General features: G+C 39.4%; 1 pseudogene across 1 annotated transcript in view; it reads left to right on the top strand.

Moving 5' to 3' along the window:
- The window catches only part of LOC149137120 (histone-lysine N-methyltransferase SETMAR-like), an 8919-nt pseudogene extending 3644 nt beyond the window's left edge, over window positions 1-5275 (top strand). Inside the window, exon 2 of the transcript XR_016237674.1 lies at window positions 4237-5275. The product of XR_016237674.1 is annotated as a histone-lysine N-methyltransferase SETMAR-like (transcript). The remainder of the gene's footprint in view (window positions 1-4236) is intronic.
- The last annotated feature ends 2415 nt before the right edge of the window (window positions 5276-7690 follow it).

Raw genomic sequence — 7690 nt, 5'->3', positions numbered from 1 at the left:
GGAGAGAGAACTGGAAAGTACGGGAGAAACATTAAAACATCTAATGTCAAATAAGTCAGCGTCGAATCAGCGACGCCAAATAAGCGCCGTCGAGGAGAGCTATGCCAGAACGTTTCATACCTTCCTAGCCACTTCCCCATTTAGTTTATTGTTCTCAACCGCTAACTTCTTAACGTACATAACTAAGTCTTATTTATTTCCACAGTTAATCCTAAGCCTCCACTATAATTTATAAGTTCTTGTATGAATAAATCTTTCGTAAAGACTTCCTTATCAGTAATGACGCCTCAAGCTATCTCTATCCAAGTCTCAGCCTAGATCTCTTATCTACATCGACTATGCAGGTCACACGATCTTGTAGTTTGACTTGTTGACTACGTGATGTGGTGGACTATTCACATTATTTCCTTCTGTTTGTCCTTCACGATAAGCTATCGAAATATATAATATGGCCAAAACCTATTTCGATTCGATCGTGTGTGCAATGGTCCGTTCGAAGGATTCAAACATCTACCAGACAGTTGTAATGCCTGACTAGTCCTTTAATTCTTTTATTTATTTCAGTTATTGGGCTACGGTCATGCTGGAGCAGCACCTTGAAATGTTAAGTTGGAAAAATCGACTACAGTACTAATTCTAAATCTGGTACTTATTTTACGTGACAAACCTACACTTCTTCTTCTTCTTCTTCTTCTTCTTCTTCTTCTTCTTCTTCTTCTTCTTCTTCTTCTTCTTCTTCTTCTTCTTCTTCTTCTTCTTCTTCTTCTTCTTCTTCTCCCCTCCTCCCTCCTTCATCTCCTCTATCCTCTCACCCTATCATATCTCTGTATTCGCCCTACATATATTTTACTAGACACGTCACATCAGACATGCGACAACATCCAAATCTCCTTCAAATCACACACCCAAGACAAGGACACATTGGATTATGTAGTCAATGATATGATCATGACTGTCTTTGAATATAGGTCTGCTTGATCAGGGCTAACTTGGGTTTAAACAACAACAACAACAACAACAAAACTCTTCTAATACTCTTTTACTTGTTTCAGTCATTTGACTGCGGCCATGCTGGAGCACCGTCTTTAGTCGAGCAAATCGACCCCAGGATTTATTCTTTGGAAGCCTAGTACTTATTCTATCGGTCTCTTTTGCCGAACCGCTAAGTTACGGGGACGTAAACACACCAGCATCGTTTGTCAAGTGATGTTGGGGGGACAAACACAGACATACATATATATATATATATATATACATATACATATATACGACGGACTTCTTTCAGTTTCCGTCTACCAAATCCACTCACAAGGCTTTGGTCGGCCCGAGGCTATAGCAGAAGACACTTGCCTAAGGTGCCACGCAGTGGTACTGAACCCGGAACCATGTGGTTGGTAAGCAAGCTACTTACCACACAGCCTGTGCGTGTCTCGTACTTCTAACTTTTATTGCTGTCTTTCTTTACTTTACTTTTTCGATGAGTTGTAGAGCACTTGAGCACTATATAAAACAGAGTCATTATTAAGCAGAATCGTTAGCACGTCGACCAAAGTGCTATTTATTCTTAATGCGTCCTGGAAGATTCGAACGTGAATATCTGACCACTGTCATTTTTCGTGAATGGAGAACTCCCCACCCCTTAAGACGAACTCACGTGATTCATCGGTGTAAGGGAACTTCGAGACACCCCGGTGTTTCGACTTTATAGTACGCTTCCTCAGTTCGAATATGCCAGAACATATTAAGACTGAATTATTTAGAATTAAAACCGGCCTTTAAAATGTCTGAAAAAAAAAACATTATTAAAGCAATAAAAACTATATATTGATTCATGAAAACAATTCAAAATATTAGATTATCGGAGAAACACACATTTGTTAAGGGCTTGCGCTTCTCTAGAAATTACAACGTGAACCCTGTCCCCCCCCCCCCCCCAGGAATCATTGTTTTAGGATCAGAAAAAAAAAGCATCGATGTTAAATAGTTTCTGACCCCGCCACACACACACACACTAATGCACAAGTTTAATCCAGATTAGAGTATTTCTAGCATATCTGGGACAGCGTAACTGCTATGCATTCAAATATTTTAAACCTCATTTCATCCCACACCCCAACCCACAAAGCAATCAGATTGATTAACAAACTATCTGTTATCAAACACGCTACGCCAATAATAGGACGGTGCGTTGTGTCATCTCTTTTCTATCTCTTTATTGAGTTCAACAGCACCTTGATAACAGCTACACTTAGCAGGAAAACACACTCAAATACTACACATTCCTTATCTATGAATGACACCACACTGTTAAAAACTTCCGCAAACTAGGTGCAGGCATAGCTGTGTAGTTATGAAACTCCTTTGCAACCACTTGTCTTGGGTTCGGTTCCCCCGCGTGCCTACCTGGGCAAATGTCTTCTACTCTAGCTCCGGACTGACCAATACCTTGTGAGTAAATTTGATAGATGAAGCCTGCGTGGAAGCCCATCATATGTATATGGGGGGGGGGGCTCGATATTTGTTTTTGTTCCCCACTACTGCTTGACAACCAGTGTTTGATTGTTTATGTTCCTGTAACTTAGCGGTTTGGCTAAAGGGACCCATAGAATAAATACCATATTCATAAACCAGTACTGGGATCGATTAGTACAACTAAATCTTTGAAGGTGGCGCTCCAGCATGGATGTAGTCCAATGACTGAAGCAAATAAAAGATAAAATATAAACTTTAAAAATGCTCACCCTTGCTTTCTGTTCTGCTGCTGTTGCCGCTGTTGTCGCAGCTGCTGTTTAACACCAGGTCAACCCGGCTCGAGTAGATTTATGATCAAAGACCATTCACCTATGATTATCTCTTTTTTTTTCTACGGCTAAGGCTGCTACTTTATCTAGAATGTCTTCTTTTTAAAAACAACAGGGTATCATTTGAGGAAGATTTGGTTGCTATTTCTTGAAGACGGAGCGACCGTTGAGACGCTAGATATTCTCATAGTCACCAAACATCAATAATTAAGCCATTGCATCTAAAAAAAAAAGAAAAAAAATACTCCGGTCCAGACCAGTTGTTGATCGTCTGCAGAATAAACTAAAGTAAAATCTCAACTCCGATGAGACATATATGCTGTTATACACGAAACCCTAGACCTCCTCAGAAAACCCCATCTAATTGGTACGTGAAGATTCGCCAATATGCTACAACTACTGGTTCACCCAGGTCCTATTTTTTTCTCTCAACTTCTTTCTCTATAAAAGTTGACGGTCCAATTTATTTTCAAGGAAGTACCAATCATAAAAAAGATTTAACATATAACTGCTCTTTATTTGTAATACTTTTTCCTTTTTCTAATTAGTTTATGTGCTTTTGTTGTAATCTATTCTTTTGTATAAGGATTATTATATACCTTCCTCAGTCTGCCACACCTTATCGGATTTACACAGACCTAAGGGTTTTACTACTCTTCCCTAAGTTTGTTGCTTGTCACCTTTGCATGGATGTTCAAATCGATTAAATAGATAAATAGACAAATAAGTGGAAGGTTAGTATCTAAATGCAATATTTGTTATGAAATAGCGGTGCATTAGTGATGTATATGTGAGGATCATCAGGATATTGTTAGGCGTAACATTTGTAGCGAATTCGAGGATTTGAATTGTGTGTTGCCCAAGACTAGAGAGTTCGAATGTCGTTTTCTTCAGATGAACAGTGACTGTGTCTTTGTGTAACACATGCAGAGAGAGAGGGGAGGGAGAGAGAGAGAGAGAGAGAGAGAGAGAGAGAGAGAGAGAGAGAGAGAAAGAGAGAGAGAGAGAGAACAATTCTATGTCTCCATTGAAGAATGTTTTTCGGGTCTTGTAGAGATTTAATGGGAAGCGTCTGGGTTGCATGAGTATAACGCCCGTTTTCAGAAGGTTTAGAAAAGAGTGAATAATATCATCTGTGTATTGGTTTGTGTTATTAGAGGTCGTTGATAGACAGGAGAAAGGGGACATAATCAAACCTGGGAAAACTGGTACAGGCATCCGGTCTCACTCAGACATATCTGTCTATCTCGTCACTCTAGCCAACTCTCTAGGATCCACCCTAACCATTATTCGCAGTCCTTTCTTCACAGTACATATCCCCCTGTAATTTTGACAATCTTTATTTTTTGTTAGAAAGCTGACACATCTATTTCTTTATTCTAACTCATTTTGCGCTTTATAAAGTATTTATAAATCGTTTTTTTTGCTATTTTAGTTTAGAGATGGATAAGTCGGAAATTCGTACAGTTTTGAAACATGAGTTCTTTCTTGGAAATACAGCATCACAGACAGCGCGGAATATTAATGGAGTATTTCATTCTAATGTTATTACACAGCAGACAGTATCAAATTGGTTTGCAAAATTTCGTTCTGGTAACTTTGACCTCACAAATGAGCAACACAGTCGACCAGAAACAAAAGAGGATATTGAAGAACTGAAAGCCAGATCTGAAAGTCAGATCCATCTCAAAGTGCCTGTGAATTATCGTTGTTGTTTGGTGTTAGCAAGCAAACAATATTGACTCACCTGGTTCAAATCGGTAAAGTGAAAAAGTTGGATAAGTGCGTTCCACATGAACTCAATGAAAATCAAAAACAGCAACATTTGGAAGCCTGCATTATGCTACTTTCTAGTCACAAAATGAATCATTTTTGAATCGAATTGTAATGAGATGAGAAATGGATTCAATACAACAACCGTAAACGTTCAGTACCAATGGTTAGACAAAGACGAGTCACCAAAACAGAGTCCAAAAAGCAAAATTCATCAAAAGAAGCTGATGGTGTGTGTTTGGTGGTCTGGTGCAGATGTGATCTATTATGATTTCATTAAATCTGGCTCATCAATCATGGCCGAAGTATACTGCAGCCAACTGGACCAAATGATGCAGGAACTTACAAAAAAAAAAAAAAAAGGAGCCTAGATTAGTCAAGAGATCCACTCCTATTTTATTGCAAGACAACGCCAGACCACACATTGTAAAAATGACATTGGTGAAACTACAGGAGTTGGAGTTGGAAGTTCTACATCATCCACCATACTCACCTGATCTTGCCTCCACTGACTACCACTTCTTCCAGAATTTGGATAACTTTTTGATAGGTAAAAATTTAATTCCGACGATACTGTAAAACAGGCGTTCCAAGATTTTATTGACTCTAGATTGCCAGGCTTTTACAGTTCCGGGCTGGACAAGCTACCACTGAAACGGCAAAAGTGTATTGACAATATGGGTGTATACTTTGATAAATAAAGCAATTCCTTGTATTTATAAAATATTAGCAAACTTTCTTTCTTTTCTACAAATTTCATACTTGATGACCTAATATATATATATATATATATAGAGAGAGAGAGAGAGAGAGGGGGGGAAGAAAGAGAGAAAGATAAAGATAGACAGACAGAGTTTCATCAATGGTGACACGATCTGACTGGAAACTGAATTATTCCACAAACGGTCAAAGTCTTTGCTGGTGCCAAATACAACATTGCTTTCATCGAACGTCTCAAGTATGAGCGACCATTCAGAAATGACATAGGATAGATTGCAAGTACCCCGTAAATCTAGCACCACGGTTGTCGTGAACGACAAAAAAAAAAGAAAAGTTGTTGGGAAAAGCGTTGTTCACTGATTGTGTCACATTTTGAGATCTATAGCCGTCCAAAATAAATAGTCATTGCGGCATTTTCTCCACTCTAGGTGTGCTAACTGAAATGGACGCTTCTTTTTATCTAACTTAAGAAATATGGAACTATTCTCTTTCTTTGTGTCTCTAGCACTATATCAATTTTCTCTCTCCTCCCTCTTGTTTTCTGTCTCTCTGTCTTCCTCTCTCACTTTCTCCTTCACTTCCCCTCTATCTATCTATCTATCTATCTATCTATCTATCTGTCTGTCTGTCTGTCTGTCTGTCTGTCTGTTTGCTTGTTTATCTGTCTTGTCTGTATATCTATCTATTCATCTATCAATCTCTCTCTCTCTCTCACTCTCTCTCTCTCTCTCTCTCTCTCTCTCTCTCTCTCTCTCTCTCTCTCTCTCTCTCTCTCTCTCTTTACCTATCTACCTATTATTTCTCATCTCTACTCGGTTCCTCTCTTTCCACACTTTCACTCCCCCCACCACCACCATTCTTCCTATTCCTTCAAACCCACCCCCATTTTCCTCTTTCCTTCTCATTTCACACATTCCCTCCCACACCCATCTCTCTCTCTTAATTTTCATTACCCAATTATTCATTCACTTTATTAGTTATTTATTATATTTATTTATTTATTTACTCGAGTCGTTTATTTGCATTACCCACCTCCATGTTTTTTTTTGCGATTTCTGTTTCATCGACTTTTTGGGGGTAGAATATGATGGAGTAGTGGTGGTGGTGGTATCTTGTTGTTGTTGCTGTTGGTGGCGGTGCTCGTAGTGATGACGGTGATGATGCTGGTAGCGTTGATGGTGATATGGTAGTGGTTGTGATGGTGGTTGTGATGGTGGTGTTGTTGGTGGTAGCAGTTGTAGTAGGAAGAAGGTAGTGGGGGGAGAGTGGTTGCTACAAATAGGTCTGTGGTAGGGACTGAGGACGATGTTAGTAGTAGTGGTGGTGGTGGTGGTAGTAGTAGTGGTAGTAGTAGTGGTAGTAGTGGTAGTAGTGGTAGTAGTAGTAGTGGTAGTAGTAGTAGTCGTAGTAGTAGTAGTCGTAGTAATAGTAGAGATTAAGATGACAAACTTTGGGATGGTATTGGTAGTAGTAATAATAGTAGTAGTAGTAGTAGTAGTAGTAGTAGTAGTAGTAGTAGTAATGGTGGTGGTGGTGGTGGTGGTAGTGGTGGTGGTAGTGGTGGTGGTGGTGGTGGTGGTAGCAGTAGTAGTAGTAGTAGTAGTAGTAGTAGTAGTAGTAGTAGTAGTAGTGGTGGTAGTGGTGGTGGTAGTGACGGAAGTGGTAGTGGTGGTAGAGGTATTAGTGGTAGAGGTATTGGTGATGGTGGTGGTAGAGAGATAATGGTGATAGTGTTTGAGGCGGTGGTGGGCTGAGAGTCGTGGTAATAGGCTGGGTGAGGAATGAAGCGGTGGCGGTGGTAGTTGCAGTGGTTAGAGTTATGTAGATAAAAAAAGCCAACATAGCAGAACATATGTGTACACACACATACACACACACACATACACACACACGCACTCGCGCACACACACTCGCGCACGCCCCCCCCCATATATATACAGATATGAATAAACATTAACAGATAAATAAACAAACATATAGAGGAAGAGTGTGTGTGTGTGAGAGAAAGAGAGAGAGAGAGAAAGAAAGAAAAGAGAGAGCTTGTGACTGAGAGCGTAACAGAGAAAGAGGGAAGGAACAGAAGAGCTATAATTAGGCAGACAGACAGACAGACAGACAGACAGACAGACAGACAGACAGATAGACAGACAGACAGATAGATAGATAGATAGATAGATAGATAGATAGATAGATAGATAGATAGATAGATTGATAGATAGATAAACAAGCAGATAGGACGATTTATAGAAATAAGGAGAGAAGTGGAGAGACAATAGAAAGAAAGAAAGAAAGAGAGAGAAAGAGAAAAAGAAAGGGAATATATGAGAGACAAAGAAAGAAGAGAATTAACAAAACAAAAACGTTTAAGGCACATACACAAAAAACAAATTTCTTTG

This window comes from Octopus bimaculoides, chromosome 2 (genome assembly GCF_046866305.1).
Source record: "Octopus bimaculoides isolate indiv1 chromosome 2, ASM4686630v1, whole genome shotgun sequence".
NCBI lineage: Eukaryota > Metazoa > Mollusca > Cephalopoda > Octopoda > Octopodidae > Octopus > Octopus bimaculoides.
This window is presented reverse-complemented; position numbering and strand designations above follow the sequence as displayed.